The sequence below is a fragment of the Papilio xuthus genome, unplaced genomic scaffold (assembly GCF_000836235.2).
Source record: "Papilio xuthus unplaced genomic scaffold, Pxut_1.1 DF825946.1, whole genome shotgun sequence".
Classification (NCBI taxonomy): domain Eukaryota; kingdom Metazoa; phylum Arthropoda; class Insecta; order Lepidoptera; family Papilionidae; genus Papilio; species Papilio xuthus.
This window is the reverse complement of record NW_013532703.1, coordinates 2,459,969-2,477,771: the sequence shown is the minus strand read 5'-3', so window position 1 is coordinate 2,477,771 and position 17,803 is coordinate 2,459,969.

Sequence of the window (17,803 nt, the reverse complement as noted above, 5' to 3'; positions counted from 1 at the left end):
GACTAATATAGCACCCAACAAAACACGCAGTCATGTGAACAGTTTATATTTGTAACGTTATGATGTTCGACATCGGAACTTTTTGCAAATATTTTTTTATTGTTCTTAAAGGCTAAGGCACGTAAGTAACAAAAGCCAACAAGACAATGATATAGTCAAATCTAGGTACTGACATTTAGGATATCTACGTAGTATTAACTAGTTATTACCAGACAGCAACAAGGATAATCTAGTGCTTCTTTTATAATCTGGTTATATGAAACCTAATTTTGAACCATAATGTCACAATAGTGAACAGAAATAATATTTTCAACCAGTTCAATTGAAGTTGGACTTTGTTCTATTGTTATCATAGATTGATCAGGACCAAATTCATTAAGGCATTAAAGTCCGAGAGAACTTTAAATATCACAGAGAAAAAGTTTAAAAAGTTATGAGAAATTGTACCTACAGTAGGAACCGATGAAGAAAAATATATAGGAAATGCGTAGTTACAAAACAAAAATGTTTGTCTCTGACATCCTAAAAATAAAAAAAATGAATTACAATCGGTTTTCGAGATCGTGACAAAATAAATTCACTGTTTTTTTTATAAAATAAAAAACTGGCAGTAATATAATAGATAAAAAGTCAAGCATGACTCAAAGTTAATTGCATACTAGTTGTCGCCCGCGACACCGTCCTCGCTGAAAACATTACACATTGCATAATATTTTGGCACTAGTTAGTTGGCGCCTCCGAGTCCGAACTACATATAATATGTTCACATACGACCACGCCCACGATTGTCTAGTTTCATTTAGATAATAAGACAGTTATTCCAGAATTTTACGTTACAAAATAGTTTCAAATGCGTAATAGATAATTCGACTATCTTAGATTCAGATTCGGAATGGAATCTTGAGGGCCGTAAAAAAAGGGTTCCCTAGGGGGCTAGACAAAGTGCATTCGTTTCGCGTTACGTGCGACAGTCACTTGACTCATCGGAACTTATTGTCAGTTCTATACATTTGAAGTTCGTTATGGAATTGCTTCGAAGCGAATGCACTTTTTCTAGACTGATTGTGCTCTATTAGAATTTTTACAGCTTAACGTTGTCCTATAGTCGAAAATGTTTCCTTTATTTACTACGATAATTGATATAATTCAAGGAGTGTAAAAAATACTTTTTATATGACAGCGTTTTGGCGCAGTTAATATTGTGGTATATGATAAAGAGCCCAGACTCATATAAACATACATTAAGATAGTCTAAATATAATTAAGGTCACGTACTGATCAACGAATACCTATTGTTATTTTCATATAATCACACGACCTATATTTTTTTATCATTTATAAAGACATCGTCCTTCGCTAACAATAAATATTACTAATATGTACTATTAAAATATTTTCGTTGAAATATTGTTTTTTTTTTATTAAAACCACTTTTTGAACATACTGTATAATGTTTTGAAATTGTTGGGAAATCTAGTTGGTACCTAATTCTACAAAAATATTATATCTTAGTTCTTACTAATATTATAATCTACTCATTTAGATGGATAGATGTTTGTTAGAAGGTATCCCAAAACGGCTCAACAGATCTCGCTTAAATTTGGCATAGATGTAGAACATAGTCTGGAAGAACACATAGGCTTATTACGTTTTTTTTTCTAAATTCCACGCAAAAGGAGTAGCGGGCTACCAAGTACTAAAAGTTTTAAAATTTCTAGATATTAGCCTAGCTATTAGCGTCGCAGTATTGTACTGCATCGTATTGATTGCGTGAAGTGCACTTTGGAACTTCGCATCTGCGCGCTACGAGAAAATGCGTCGCAAAACAATGTAATGCGAAATGATAGCGTAACTTACTACGCTATCATACATATAGACTCAACAATATAAGATTGATGGAGACATATTTATACGTGTGATTCATGGTCTGTTTATACAAACATCAACAGCTCACTATACATCCCCACTGAGGGGCTTAGAGTCAACCCTGAGTTTAGGGGTGACTAGGCCATAGTCAATTACGCTGGCCTAGTGCGGGTTGGTTGACTTAACACATATCTTTGAATTTTTTCGAACCCAGGACCTGCAGATTACAAGTCAAGTGCTTAACCCTTGAGCAACCAACGCTCTATAGTGGTATACCGGTGCTATTTATACAAACGTATTACATTAATTTGATTGTTGTTTTTGGATTAACACAAAAATATCTAACATTTTATGGAAAATCTCATCAATAGTGTATGAAAAATGAATTATACAGTTGTCTTATTCGTCTTCAAATTTTATTTCGTCTTATTTGAACATATCTGACTATAAAACATAAAAAAACGTCGCAGTGCGGAAATTATTCAAATATAAGTTATATTACTTTGTCACTTTCTTTGCTATGAATCGTATTTTTATAGATAAAAATGTGCTATATTTATAATCAGAGCGCCGTTTGCGAATTCCACGATAAAGTATAGCGCAGACATATCAACGTTTATCGGTCAAACATTGTTATCGGGATATGCTGAAACAAGTCGATACTAGTATCAAATAAGAAATCCGGTCTTAGAAAAATTATGTAATACTTCGGTATTATACACGAAAAATTAAATCCAAACTGGAAATTGTTATCTTGGCTTACATAGTCGACTTTTGATCCTTTTGGGTCAATTAATTAAACGCATCAAGTTTGATACTTTTCTAGAACTTTCAGATTGGCTTCCAAAATATAAGCAAATTACATTAAATTATTACTATGGCCAATTGTTACATTTTACTTCTTACTAATATTATAAATCTGAAAGTTTAAATGGATGGATGTTTGTTAGAAGGTATGGAGTGAATTGGTCCAGAACGACGCAATGGATATCGATGAAATTTGTCATAGATGTCAAATAGTCTAGCAGAATACATAGACTACTGATTAAGTTTTTTAATACCGTGCTGTCAGAGTCGCAGTACGGTAAGTACGTATTATAATAAGTATTAATTTATAACCTGTGATATTGCCCAGTCTCTTATCACTTCTTACGTGTAGCATATAGATAGCTTGTTGACATCTCTGCACAGATTTAGTTATATATCTATGCACATAAATATAAAACCTGTCATGTCTTATTAATAGAAATGAAAAAAAAAATTATAAAGTACAAAGACTTGTTTGCACAAGGTTTTTTTTTTCAAACAACACGATCTTTTCTTTTTATAAAAAGACTAATAAAAAGTTTTTAATTAAAAATCGGTAAAAAAAAAATAACACAAATAATTGGACACTTTATGCTTGTACGAGTGAACGCATTTGACACTGTTAGGTTGCTAAAAATATTTGCGACGAAATGTTGGCTGAAGGCCACCGATCATGACCTTTGCCGAGTGCTTTTAGCTAAAGTTATACTCATAACATTTTAAATCAAAAGGATTATTAAAGTGCCATCTTTTGTCAGTAGAAATTTTTATATTAAACTATCTCGATGCACCGAAAAATCAGTACTATCGTACCTAACAGTTTGACAAAGGCATCACAAACAGTAGGAAATTAAATAAGGATAAAGTGGAGGAAGCGTAAAAAATTACGACGCGGAAATTCAGAGTAATGAACGCACGCGTTCAAGGTTACTACTCAAATTGAATCAATCGAAAATGCTGTGAACTGGATCTAATGTAAAGTATTATAATATTCAAACTTATCGGTTACAAGGAATGCACGCGCAGGGACGTGCCACTGTCTATATCCGGCGACAAAATTGTGTTCTACGCATTATGGCGTGCGAAATTCTTAGATGCTATAAAGTTTGAATAGGATTGTAACAATGTTTACATGTATATTAGCTTAATTTTCATGAGGCCTGATGTATTAGGTAACTTGTGCGGTTGAGAAATATTGCCGAGAAATGAACGTGTTCACAAGTTTACTTTGTTTAAAAAATATTTTTTGGTTTATAATTCACGCTTTCGCATTACAGTTCAATATTTTTTAAATAAGCGAATGATTATTTTAAACAGTTTATGTTGGATACTAAATATTGATGCAAAGTAAATCCTTTAGTAATATTATAAATGCGAATGTTTAAATGTATGGATGGATGTTTATTTGAAGGTATCTCCAGAACAGCTGAATGCAGCGCAGATAAAATTTGACATGCATGTAGAACATTTTCTGGAAGAACACATAGGCTGGTAATTACGTTTTTTTTAATTCTGCGGAGACGATGTCGCGGTCACCGCTATTTATTACATAGTTCAATAGTTCTCCAAGCTAAGAGATAAAGGTTAAACAAATCTAGTTATATCTAGTTTTCATACAATTTGACATTCAACACCAAGATAGTGTATGCTGTTCTAGAACATTGTTTGCATATTTTAATATAGTAATGTTTGTATTTAAAATCTATATATGTACTTATCCATAGACGCAGAATGATATTATAACAGTAACATGATACCTTATTCCGTTGTTTTCAATGGATTCACGCATCATGTTACGGTGAACGGATATGAAATGTAACATTCTTATATTTCAGCTTTTACACAAAACAATGATTACTCAATATACAATAACAATTCTTGTATATTCAGAGTTTATGCTACTATAACTATTGTTTGAAAAACCATGCAAATTTGCAAAATATCAAATAATGCTTTAGTAAGAAAGCATAACATGAAAAAATATTGTAGAACAAACCGGTATGTCAATGACCTTATCTTAAGACAATGTCCGCTGACCGCACTGGATTTCCTTATCTTGGATAAAAAATATATAATAAGTAGCCTATGTGTTCTTCCAGACTATGTTCCACATTAATGCCTAATTTCAGTAAGATCCATTTAACTGTTCTGGAGATACCTTCATACAAACATCCATCCATCCATCTAAACATTCACTTTTATAATATTAGTAAGATAATTGAAAGAAAAAGAATGTGGCAACTTACAACTTATTAAATTTGTTACTACACTTTGTATTGTACAATTTATATATTCAGCAAGTACTTGATAAAATGAAGAATAAATAATAGAATAAAAAAAAAACAATTAGTAGTGATACCGACTATATTTGTTCACTAATACATTCATTAATGTATTGATTGCTTTGACCTTAATTTGTCAATTTATAAAATAACAAACAAAAACAATAGATAGATATATTCTAGTGTATTGTAAAGTGTTTAAAGTGAATTGTAACAACAAACATAACAAGAACTAAGAAACACCTGCATTTGACTATTTGTGTTTTAATTTGACAAGAGGAAAATCATTATTCCGTCCCATTACTATAATATATTTTGTTCGCCTGATATTTAAATCAACTAAATGATTGTTAAACCTAAACTTTATTATTCAATTACACGAATTCCTATTTGAGTTAATGCTTTATGCAAAATACGAATTGTTTTACATTTTGATTAAATAAAATATATTCTTACCTGCGAATACGTAAGTCTCAAAGCGTAAAGAGCAACTTGCGACGTTTTCATAGTGTCCGAACTTGTTTGTCGGCTGGAAAAGAAATATCACACTCAAAAAAATATATAAACATCAAAAACGCACACGCTTTGTACAAGATCCACATAAAATAACTTTTATTATTAAATACTTTTTACATAACCTAAGTTAAATGTAATGTCACTCGCGAATTTTGACAAATCTAATTAAAACACACAGTCATAAATCAATTAAAGACATATGTAAACTTTTTTCATAATTATCAATGAGGTAAAATAAAAAAATAATTAAATTTCAAATTACGTACAGGCACCAGCTGAATACCGCGAACCGAAAGAAATGTAAAATGTAAATGTCAGATTGCTAAACGTCAAATATACCAATGTTAAAATATTTTATGTTGGTAGCGTTGTACATTTGCTGCCATTTACAAAATTAAATTACCAGATAAAACTTCCAGAAAATAATGGAAGTTTTTAAGTTCCTAATTCAAAAGTAAGAAAAGATGGAATGATAATACGTATTGATGCGTTGAATATTTCCTGGTAAGTAGATAAATGTTATATAATGGGAACATGGCAACAAATCTAAAATAGATATTCTTTATCAAATTTATTGCCAGCGTGAAAATTCTTAAACGTTTTGAAAAATTGTAATCAATTAAAACTACAATAGCTATAAATTTACATTATCGAACTCAGAAGAGTCTTTTTAAATAAAATTGTACTATATTGCGTTAAATGCGACTAGATGGCGTTGTTGTAAATCTGAAAACCAAGTTTATTTTAATGCCTCACAATTTTTTTTAATAATTCTTAACATTTTAAAACTTTTAAGTCAGAATTGTTCTACATTTTTTTCTTACGACGAACTATGCAAGCTTGTAAGACATTTGGTTCGGATCCATCGTGTTTGGTTTTTCTGTCTACAGTAGATCTAACACAATAAATGTCATTTTCTACACACTATTATGCAGCAAGACTTAACTCCAACCTTAGGAAAACTGGAGAAAAAAGAAATGTATAATATCTGAGGGTCTATCACGATATACGTTTCCGTAACGTTTTGAAATAATGGAATAGGTGCGCTGTAGAAATCTAATACATTTTTTTTTTCAATGAAGTTATCAATATTTTCTCGCAAATCGTGCTAGACCCTCTAAACTGTATCGTCCATGTCTTGATTGAAACCTTAATTAGACATAAGAGCGATTTTTTAGACAATCATATTTATTCTAGCTATAATAAACCCTAATACCAATTTACTTGTTGCTATTATATTTAATTTATAAGGATATTTGATCACAGCATCAGTATCACTATATCATCAACGTCCTCGTTTCGTCTTATCGTATCTCCGAGATAACCGAAGCTGAGTAAACGTGTCTTGTGTACATAGTGAGCCTGATACAGGCTTGATTGTTGTAATTAGATGTGGCTATATAGTGACGAAATTCTTAATATGAATATTTTTAATTTTTTTCTTAATTTTCTCGTCTAAGGCACACCATCCAATCATAATAGAAATAATGAATTGCCAGCATTTGATAAATATACAACCTTTCGATGTGGTCGAAAGATGACATGCTTGCTTAGTAAATAGTTAATTACTGTACTTATGTGAATTAATTAATAAACTTCTTATAACCATATTTTTTAATAATTTGCCTCTTATCATTTTATTGCAGGTACTTTAATATGCACCCTTGATCTATCCATATTAGGTATACGTTGTGTGTTGTTTAGACCCTATGCTTAAAATAAATTATTTAATTTTTGTTCAACTCATTAGGATTCTAAAATTACCAAATGTTCGGCAGTAATTTCTATAGGTTTTAAGTTTTAAAATATTTTTCCGTTACAAGCATACTTTCATTAGTCGGTTTCAGTTGTTTTGAATATACAGTCCTTATAGCCAGTAATAAATTAACACAATAGGGTGATCGCTTAACGTTAAATAACTTTAACATTTAGTTACTAGCACCGAGGTTCTATAACAATGCTATGTATTGAAAATCGAAAGCGTCTAGAATTTATTTATTTCCTGACCCGACGCGGTGTTCTAAGATCGATTTTCCTTCGACTAACTCTAAAAGTCTCTTGGAAACGATAAGAAAATATGAATAATGTCCTCTCCCAGCATAGAGGTGACGTAACAGGTGAGTTTGTATAAAACACACAGCTACTAAAGCAAGACGCCATTTTGGTCTAGCCACTTTGAGCGTGAGTTTCTGTAACGTCTCCGAACTTTTTAACTTAGTTACCCAATTAGTGATGTATGCAGGCACAGAATTTTAAGTTTATTACAAATATGATGTAATTATCTGTAATTTTTTAACAGTTATAGTTTTTCAACAAAAAATAAAAAAATATATATTAGTATTTTAAAGTTTAACAATAAGTGCGACTGTCAGATTTAAGCGGGAAATATTAACTTGTAAAAATTTAATAATTTCGAATTACAAACGTCCTGATTGGGTAGATTGCTATTATAAATTAAACGCGTTAATTATTTTCTTACTTGTGATTGGTCACATGATATTTGAAACAAGGCGACCATAATTTTAATACCGTCTAATGACATAAACATGTGATTCAAGATGGCCGACTTTTCAGAGGGAAAATCTGCGAAAACTCAATTTCAGATGGTAAGAATTTTTCGTTGTTTTATTATTTTTATTCAAAAACTTACATATTATTAAGTAAAACGCTTATTTTTTATAATCATAAATTACTATTTGAAGAGTTAATTATGTTTAAGTTTAAAAATTAAGAAAATCATAATTTCAACTACGTAAATTTAGTTTAATAGTCAATATTAATTTTTCTTAAATTTTCTACATTTGTTTTGTATGCTATTACTAATTTATACAGAAAGACCACAGTTATATCGTTAATTAACTTGAAATAATGATAAATACTTTATTATTATCCTTTGCATGACTTGACATCTAATTTTGAAGAAGGGTCGTTGTTTTTCATTTAATTAACAAATATTTGCCCATGGGATACATCGTAATTCTACCACGGGGTCACATTGCCGGTGTAAAGCAAATAAAAAACGATATCTAAGATTATGAGAGCAGTAAACTTTGTTGCTGATAACGTCATATTATCAGAAATAGGACACCGCACTCTATTTAGTTAGTTTAAATGGATAAATGTACGGTGGACCAGTTATTCTTTATCTACAATTATAATAACCTATCAACAAAAGCAATTAAACGGCGATATACGTTGTAGCTATTAATACCAACATGATGAGAATACATTTTCAGAATACTAATTAATATTCTTTATTATATTACGTTGCCAAATATCTTACTTATATTTTAAATGCGAATGTATGGATGGATGTTTGCTTGAAGTTATCTCCAGAACGGCGGCATGAATCTCCCAGAAATTTAGCTTAGAAGTAGAACATAGTCTGAAAGAACACCAATGTGCTCTCACTACAGTGTTCACACAGTCTAAACTATAATACTAATTAAGATTTTATTCATTCAGCGCGGAGGGAGTCGAGGGCGACAGCTAGTCTCTGATAACCATGACAAACTCATTTAAGAAATACGACGTTTGTACACTTTTTCTCAAATAAACTTATCTTTTCGTTCATAATAATTTTTCAGATAAGGTTAATAAAAACAATATCGCATCAACTTAGTTTTCCTTCAGTATCTAAAGTAATTTCAATCAACTGAAGATTTCATAAGTTACCACATTTAAAACAATCGAAAGGAATCTTTGTAACAAACGAGCATACAAACATACATAAGTACAAGTTAGAGTTATTTACGTAATATTAAAACGGTGTCGGGGGCGTTCGTTTTGTATAACAATAAGATATTTTGTAATAATAAATTGCGGTTTGCAGGCGCCTAGTAATTGGTTTCGCACACAACATAGCACGTTTGTAGCTTGCTTTGACGATGACATACACATATTGGTATAGAAAGAAGGTCATATTATGTTTTTTTATTAAATAAAAGTGCAGAAGTCTTGTCCTTTTATGAATAGGCCATAAATACTCGCTAGAGATTCTAGATCTGGCACTTGATTATTCATCAGGTATCCAGAAACGAATATTGGACATCAAATCGGTTTATTTTTTGTTAAATTAGACATATTTAGCTTATACTACTCATTTAAAAAAAGTCTTTTATTAAAAAAAAATACATAGCTTAGTTAAGCGAGGGTTAAAGTTGGTTTATTTAAAAAAATATATATATTTTTTGTGTTTGTTTTCAATGTGCTTATTTTTGACTAGCCGTAGCCCGTCACTTTGTCTGCGTGGAATGAAATAAAATCTAGAAATAAACATAGTCTATGTTTATCGAGGATAATGTAGCTTCCTAGCAGTGAAAGAATTATTCAAATCGGTTCAGTAGTTTCGGAGCCTATTTAATCTAAACGAACAATCAAATCTTTTTTTTATAATTGTATAGATTGCTTCTATTTCTACGAGACGTGAAAGCTTTTCCTATTATAAATATTTATTTAAGATACATAAATGTGAATTTTTTTTAAGGTTCCGTACCTTTGAACAAAAAAAAAAGGAACCCTTATAGGATCACTTTGTTTTCCGTCCGTCCGTCTGTCAAGACCCTTTTTCTCAAAAACGCGTGAAGGTATCAAGCTGGAATTTATTTATATAATCAGTAGATTTTTATACCAGTTCTTCTTATTTGACATAACCGTTGATGACGTCAAACTTGACTTAAATGTATTTTAATGTTTGTATCATACAATTCCAGGGATTAGCAAATACCTTTACGTTATGTATAATGTTTGAATAACAATTACTTTATAATTATCTCGTATGAGATGTGAGTTTTATCATTCTACTAGCTGTCGCCCGCGACGCCGTTCCCGCACAATAAAAATAAAAAGTTAGTAGCCTATGTGTTCTTCCAGACTATGTTCTACATCTATGCCTAATTTCAGCGAGATCTATTCAGTCGTTATGGAGGTACCATTTAACAAACATCCATCCATCAAAACATTCGCATTTATAATATTAGTAAGATTTAAATTTCTAAGGTTAACCTCCTTTAAGAGTACTTTAAATTTTGTTTAAACAGGTGAATTTTTTCATTGTTTGATTATGATTCTTATGGTAATGTGTCAAGGTTTATAATTGTATTACAGTTTTAAGGTTGCGCCGTCTGTTCGTTCAGGTGCTTCATTAAGGATGTGAAAAAGGAATGCATGTTGAAGTTAACATTTCTTAAAGTGTGTTTGTTTACTAAAGTGCAATTAAATTAAGTTTTAGAGTTACTTTTTTTATTCATTTTATTGTGAGATTTTTGTATTATACTTGTAGGATATCGGAACTTTTTAGTGAAAAACTTACATTGGTTGAAAATGCTTTTTAATATTATTAAACTTGATATTCTATTTATGGGAACAAGGACATCATCATGAGCTCACTACATGTCCCCACCGAGGGGCTCGGAGCCTACCCTAAGTTAAGGGTGACTAGGACTTAGTCAACCACGCTGGCCCATTGCGAGTTGGTTGACTACACACATATCTTTGAATTTCTTCACAGATATGTGCAGGTTGCATCACGATGTTTTCCTTCACCGTAAGAACGTCGGATAAATGTACATCTGTAAATCGGAAATCAAAAAACCCATTGGTACACGGCGGGATTCTAACCCAGGACCTGCAGATTGCAAGTCAAGGGTTGAAACCCTTGAGCCAACGACGCTCTCATGGACATGCCGTAATATTAAAAACATGATTCATTTTTATTGCACCATTTTCGTATTTTTAGATGCCTTTAAAGAAGTCTTCGATTGTCTTGAAAGTGAGAACAGACAACACGTTAAATTTACAAAAACCAAGAAACAATTATTACTTTTTCATTTAAGATACAAAGTTGCTTTTCGCTGATAGTAATTGTTTAAAACAAGTCACGCACAGCGTTGTAATGAAAATGACACTTTGTAATACATAACGTAATGGCACTGAAGTTTAGGACCAAACTGAATAATTAGTTTAAAAATCAATAAATTAGATTAAATATAGCAATAACACTAAAGAATGTCTCTTTATCCAAAGGGTTAACATTACTATTATAAATGCGAAAGTTTAGATGGACGAATGTTTGTTAGAAGGTTTCTCTAGCTCAAGGGATCTTGATGATATTTGGCACAAATATAGAACATAGTCTGGAAGAACACATAGGCTACTTATAAAGTCCTTTTTCAATTACGCGCGAAAAGACTCGAGGACAATGCTAGTAAGTTAATATTTACGGCACGGTACTGTATTTTCGGACAATTAATTCACTCAAAGAAAATTACATATTAAAGTAGTTAGGATACAGTTAAGGGAAGTTTCCTTTCCACTGTAAAATGTTATTGTAGTTTTCAATTGTAGGGTTATCTTACAATAAGTATGCATAATTAATACCGTGTTTGAGACCTTATTTTCTCCGTCAGTATCCCTGCAGGTTACGAGAACAAACGGCTAGCTCTAGCCCCGTCCTAGTGCTATTCAAACGCAAATGCCTTAGAAATCTCGCTTGACACATTACGAATTGTCTTAAAAGTTGTCCATTAGCATTTATATTGTTGTACACCATTGTTGGTCGAGCTATTTGTTCGTAGTAACTTGGAGGCGACGTGATGCAACGCGCGACCTATTTTAAATACGTTTTGTATGCATATGGAATTTTGATATTGTTTTTTTTTGTCATTTTTTGTAAGCAGAAAACAATCTGAGAGAAATTGCTATTTATGTATAAGCTATGCATTATCCTACTACTATATTTTTTCCGATATGTTTTACATGTTTTAGGACCTTTTCGGTTTAAATACAATAAACATCAAACATAAGCTTTTTTGTCATCAAATCTTGCTTTTTGATCCAATTTCCTGTTACTGATTGAACTGAAATGCGTGTGTACAATTTTTGTTTTGTTTTATATAAAAAGAACTTAGTTAAAGCTTTTTTTTTAAAGTTTGTCAATTTGTTTACGAATAATTTTGTTATTTCGAAATTTAAAAACTGCGTATAGAAAATAACGTGAAATATAAAGTAGTGATCCCCGTGCCCATTGCCTTGAGCAACTCCCGACAATCAAATTAGTTGGGTATCGTGAGAGTTCAGTTCACATGTTTAGAAACATCTCGATAATTGAACTTCGTGTGAGTGAACTAGCCTCGGAAACTGTTAGTCACATTAAACTAGTGGTTAATTTTATTAAAAAAACTTATATTTTCCCTTAACCATAAATACCTGGTACATAAAGTTCCAATTTGAAAAAAACATATCGACATTCTCTAATTTATATTAGACTAGCTGTCGCTCGCGACTCCGCCCGCGCGGAATGAAAATACCTAATTAGTAGCCTATGTGCTCTTCCAGACTATGTTCTATATGTATGCCAAATTTTATACATAGCGGGTGTCTATGTTAAAAATTCTCGATATACCTTCAAATAACCCATCCATCTATCTAAGCATTCGAATTTATAATATGAGTAAGAAGTAAGATAGATTTTCATTGTCGGAACAAATTAGGCCCAACCATAAACAAAATGTTTTTTTTTTAATTTTCATGATGTCAGCAACCCATAAAGGAATATTCAGTGCATTCTTATCAACTATTTTGTATGATTTCGAATATTTTAAATGTGTTGAAATATTTGTAACTTAAATATTACTTTGTGTACTTTATAATTAACGAGTTTAGATAAATACCGTATCGTTGACGTCCCGTTAGTGTAAAGCGGCCCGTTAGATCTGTCTCAAGCGCTCAGCTCTCGGCAAACAGTGGCGACAATGTAAAACGCTCAAACATGGCGTCAACTCGTGCTGAACCAATTGACACTTGCCGAGGACTTGCCTTCCCTAAATGTCATAGTGTAGGCTGGTAACACTATTTCATATTACTTTTTACCGCATACCCACATTATTAGCACCGTTTGGATATGTCAAATAAATTTGACCGTGTACAAATGGTTCATGTCACTTCGGCGTTTAGTTTTTCGGTTTCCATTGTAAATTACTATCAAAATTATGTGAAAAATACTAACATTTTGTGATATGGTTAATTATTTATAAATGTAAGCATGTTTTATTTAATATTACTAATATTATAAATGCGAAAATTTTGATAGGTGGATGTTTGTTAGAAGGTATCTTTAGGACGGATCCACGGATATCGCTGAAATTTGGCATAGATGTAGAACATAGTCTGGAAGAACACATAGGCTGCTTACTAAGTTTTTCTTTAATACAGCGACGATGGAGGCAAGTGACAGCAAGTCTTAATATACTTTTGTTTTTGGTTACAGGTGCACAAGTGAGAAGAAACCTATAATCTGTTAATGAAGAGAGCTATCCGTCGACAGTATTGATAGTAAACACTGTCATGGAGTTGCTCTCTTTATGAACGGATGCTGGTTCAACATACGCTGTACATTGCGGGATTTATAGAAGAAATTGACAAGATACAATGAAGATACGCCGCAGTGAATAACGAAAATATTAAGATAACTAATTTTATTATTACTAATTGTCTTAGTAGTTATTTTAGTAATCTCTTATAGCAATCTTGGTTGTTTTTTTTAATTATATATTACATTTTTTTTAAAAAATCCTCAATACTTTAAAATAAATCATATTAAGTAGTTTGTTACCATCGTATTTGCTTCATATCAAACCTAAATTAGTATTAAAACTATTACCATTGTAGAAACTAAAAATATCATTGACTAGCTGTCGCACCCAACACCGTCCACGCAGACATAATAAAGATAGTAGCTTATGTGTTCTAGACTATGTTCTACATCTATCACTTTCTACACACTAACAAACAACCATCAATCTAAACATTCGGAGTTATAATATTAGTACGATAAGAAATAATGTATTTTTTAAAGCTTGAAGCTTGTTTATTTGAACTGATCTTGTTTTTATTTTCAGCGCTAAGGTAAGTGTTACACGAATAAAATGTTATCTACAATTGAATAGTATTTTATGTGTGTAATTATAATTACTTATTGTATTCAATATGCGATTGTTCCACTGACGTAGTTTGTTTGCATGAATTTGTTCCGAGTTTGTTTACAGCGATAGTGTCAATTCTACATCTTAATGTTTGAAACAACGCCTTCGTATTCATTATAGATAAATCTAATAAAACCCTAGCTTTATACGTTTATTAACTTAATATTTAATATTAAAAAAATCATAATCTGTATATATAAAAGAAAGTCGTGTTAGTTACACTATTTATAACTCAAGATCGGCTTTACCGAAATGACTGAAAATTGGTGAGGAGGTGGCTTAGATCCAGGTGACGGACATAGGATACTATTTATTCTTTTTTTTCGCATTTATGCCTTGAAGAGCTGCTTTTTATTTAACTTATCGACGGAGTCGCTGACGACAGCTAGTTACTTATGAAATGCAGATGGCATTTTTTTTAACCAACTTCCAAAAGGAAGCCTTCTAAAATGACGTCTTACTTAGATGATCGTCATATGCCCTTGACCGATATTATAAAGTGTAGTATCATCTGATTTATATTCTTCTCCGATACAAAGGTGTATTTATTCTTAGGCCTTATATTTTATGAATTACGCCTTGTAGGCAGATGGCAGACGTTTAAGGTAAATATTTATTAGAAATGGATTTGTGGTGACGATGAATATACGTCATACTACACGTGCCACACTTCCAGTTGTCTACGGCAGTCAAAAGGTTCATTTACTAACGGTTACTAATGAATCTACTACTATGGAGTCCCTCAGTAAGACTCTACTAAGGGACTTTTTAGTAGTAATAGAACCGTTAATAACTGTGGTTCTAAACGTGGGCTAAGACCTAAAATGAAGCTAAGACGTTAAAATATCGTCATCCATGTCATTATTTTTGACAAAAGGGAGATAACAATATGTTTTATATGGAGATTTTAGTATCAAAAACCTACAGTAAGTGTGGCAGCTAGATAAGGAACATTCTAGTTATTCTATAAGCTAATGAGCGTAATATTCCGGTAAAACAAAATCCCAATGTAAACAAGACCTCATCTACGTTACCCAATCTTGTACAGTTAGTACATAAGCACACATCTTTATCGCGACGATAACGCAACGAGATCAGGCTTGATAACGTCGATAACAACGTACAATAGGAAACTGAAATCTTCTAACATATAGCACAAATATTTGCAAAGTTTTAAAGTAACTTTTTTAATTAAAATGTTTGTATTTTCCTATACTAAGCTTTTACAGCAATTTCTACATACTTATTTGTTTTAAAACACAATAAGTTAGGATAAGGCGAGGTGGGACGACCGCTCAAGGTGCCGGGCATGAGGGGGCACCGCAGGGAAGTTGGACATGCTCCTTTACATCCACGACACCAAAAAAAAGGAAATTATGAAACTGGAACATGTATATTAAATAAAAATCTATAACCTTACTGAATATGGAAAGAATGAACTATGAGTTTACACTGCCGAAACAATTATACAAAAACATCTTTCAATCTTTCTCTGTATTTGAAAAAAAAAACAGAAATGTATTTTTGGAAAATTCTGTCGGCAATGGTAACTGATGTAAATTTTGCAGAGGCGGTATGAAAGGTACATACATAGTGGGTGAGATGATTTTTTAATAATTAAATAACATAACTACCACTATTCCGATAGTCGTATCTGTAAATGGACTGATAGCGAAGAGCTTCGACCAACATCTCAAGAAGCTCTCCCTACACAGTTGGATTAAGGGTCCGATACAAAAGGCAGTTATCCTAGAAACCGCGCGCATCTTGAGAAGGTTCCTGTCTCTGCAGCCCTGACCACTGGTTGTTTGAATCATGGGATTCCGCAGCCGGTGATGTTCTGTTTTTAATATAATATGTTTTGTATATATATATTTTTTTGTATATGAAATGAACTATATTAAAAAATGATAAATATATGGATAAAAGTAAATGGATTTAAATTTTTTATCTTTTCTTTTTTTTTCATCACCTTAAGTATCATTCTGTTTATCTTTTAGTAAACAATATATTAGTTAATTTATAAAGTGCAGTATAGTTGAATCACTACTAGGTAAGCTTTGATTTAATGCACTACTCAACTAATAACAATCACCTGTCACCTGTCATGAATTATCTATTAATATTTATCTTTCTACGAATCGTTGGGTGGTATTCTGATAGCATTCGTTACCTGCATAAAATTTCTCATATGTAACACAGAATATGTCACTTTATTTTTCGCCTTCCTTCCGCAAAAGTGGAATTACGGATCAATCAAACGTGATGTTTATACCAGGTCACAAAAATGGTGAACTATTTGTTAATCTTTGAAATAACTTTAGTTGTCACTAAAACTAGTATTAAAAATAAACTACAACAATTCGCACAAAAAATATATCGATAAGATTAGAATAGGGACCAATAAGTAATCGATTGAACAGATAATTAATAATGATTTCATTAAATTGATAAGATTGTTTCTTTCATAGTGAAGCGAAATGCTGACGCGTATATGATGGAATTCGTGAGACTTTTGTTTGTTTGTTTAGTGTTCTACCAAGTTGATTCTACAAGTATTTTGTGTGAAGAAGGATTTTGTAGAGTGAGTACTTCAACATTCTATGAATTAAATTATTACTGAGAAACATGGTTGAAGGCAAATAAAATTGTATTGTTGGATTAATTCAACTACAAAATATCTTGCGGTAATTTCTAGTAAAACAGAAACGTATTAGAGTTAAGAGAATTGGTGTATATAAATGATTGCATATTAATCAATAATTATAACCTGGACATAATTTTAATTCGTGCGTATGTTTTCTTTTGTTTATTTGTGCTTAACCCTTAATGCGACGAAATTTTTTGTAGCAAAAAAATTGTTTCTTTTAGTAAAGTCATACTTACATACGTAATTTTCTCTAAACTAGTTCAGTAGATTTTTTTTAATTAGTTGTTCGTCACACTGGACACCATCGAATTAAGGATTAATTTAACTTAATTGTAAAGTTGTCAAGCAAAATGTGTAAACAAAGAAAATGCGCAATTTTTATGACAGGCGTTAGTTGATATCTTGATAAAATTAGTCTGTCGTAGTATTTGTTTTAGAAAAATCTTTATGATAGACAAATGTTTATTATTTATATCATTACTTTATAACGTAATCTCCAGAATCACAGATTCAAAGAAGGGTGCTCCACACCAGCGCACGAATGCCGGATAAACAACGCAACTCACACGGGCTTGTGGCTACCCTCTCCCACCATTTGCAACTGTTGTGAATACTGCTTGCCATTTTATGGTAAAAGTTTAATTATTATAAAGATGCTTGGTACTGTCCATTCTCTATAAAACTCCTCTGTATAAAAAAAA